Genomic DNA, 1746 nt, shown 5'->3' on the forward strand with positions numbered 1-1746 from the left:
ATTGTTAGTAAGATCGAAACCATAGAAACCATACAAAACGCATACGACTATTTCTGTTTTTCATTTCACGCACTGTTTTTTATTAGTTACCTAGCAACATGGTCACTGCATTGAAACTTCAGAGTTCCTTCAAAAATTTGAATTTTTAATTTCAATTTTTTGAATCAATGATTTAATATAAAAATAACTATTGTGGAAAACAGCAAAAAATAAAATAATACCACTAATTGGCGGCTGGTCAGGATAGACCTAACGTTCGAAATTTAGAAAAATATTTTTTTTATTTTAATACTGTTACTTTTCTAATGAAGTGCGAAATAAGTTGTGCCCCATAGCTATCTTTTTTATTTTTCACTACGACAATTACAAAGTGTTGATATTCACAACTTTTCGTGAGCACTTCGATAGAAATGAACAAGAACGCAGGAAAATTCCACACCGAATATTAATATTCTGTCTTGGCCCATGTTTACTTTTATCTACCGCAAAACAAAATGTTCGGATTTGTCAGGGGTATTCTGATTTAAAAAAAGAAGAACATTTGACGAATATTTTAAGTCTCAAACGTTTGGAAAATAATGCAACAACAATTCATAGACTACAAAAAAGCCTATGATTCAGTACCACATTCATGGTTAATTAAAATTCTTAAAATTTATAAAATTAATATTAAATTAAATCACCTTCTTTATATGGATGACATAAAACTTAACAATAACTGAAAATCAATCAATATGTCGTGGTCATTACGAAAATTTAGAATATATAACTAAAGAAGGAGAAATCATTAAAAATTTAAATAAAGGAGAATTTTATAAATATTTAGGTATTAATCAATCAAATCAAATTAAATCTATTCTTTTGGTGTTATAAAATGGTCCAAAACTAATTTAAAGAATATAAATATTCAAACTAGAGTTCTCTTTACAAAATTTTGTAAACATCACCCCAAATCTGCTGTTGAAAGATTTAATTTACCACGCGAAAATGGTGGTAGGGGTTTTTCAAATCTAGAAATTCTACAACACAATCAAATTGCTTCACTAAAAAATTATTTTCTCAATAGAGCTCGTGATATGACACTATAGCAAATATAAAACAAAAGTCTTTACATGGGAGATATTTTAAAGAGCTGAGGGTTTTATATTTGCAATACAAGATCTTGCACCGTTTTGGCTCACAGCGAATATAAAAAACGTCATGATATATTCGCAAAAATTATACACATGAATTTAGCAGTTAAATTCAATTTATTAAAGGATACACAACCACATTACATTTATAAACCAGAAAGTTGTTTAGAAAATGACAATTACAAATTATATTTTGATCGCACAGTTTTAACTGACATTCACATTCAGCATAACAGACCAGACATTATTATTTTAAATAAACAACAAAAGCAAGCATATCTTTTAGATATAGCTGTTCCAAATTCACACAATATAACACAGACATATAATACAAAAATTAATAAATATATTATTATAATTTCAGCAACAGGAATAGTACCGCAATCTCTTTTTAAAAATTTAAAAATTTTGGACTTAGAGAACACATAAAACACAAAAAAGTCAAAATGTGGAGGCGAGACGCCGGTAATTATGTTGATAAGCACTGCACTACTGCCGCCGGGTGGAGGTGGGATACGAAAAGAAGATGCTCTCACTGCTCTCACTCACAATAAGTTCGGAAAAACCGAATTTTATTATCGTATTTAATTGACGTCACAGTTACTTTGGCGAA

This window comes from Tenebrio molitor, unplaced genomic scaffold, assembly GCF_963966145.1.
Source record: "Tenebrio molitor unplaced genomic scaffold, icTenMoli1.1 SCAFFOLD_896, whole genome shotgun sequence".
In the NCBI taxonomy this organism is placed as follows: Eukaryota; Metazoa; Arthropoda; class Insecta; order Coleoptera; family Tenebrionidae; genus Tenebrio; species Tenebrio molitor.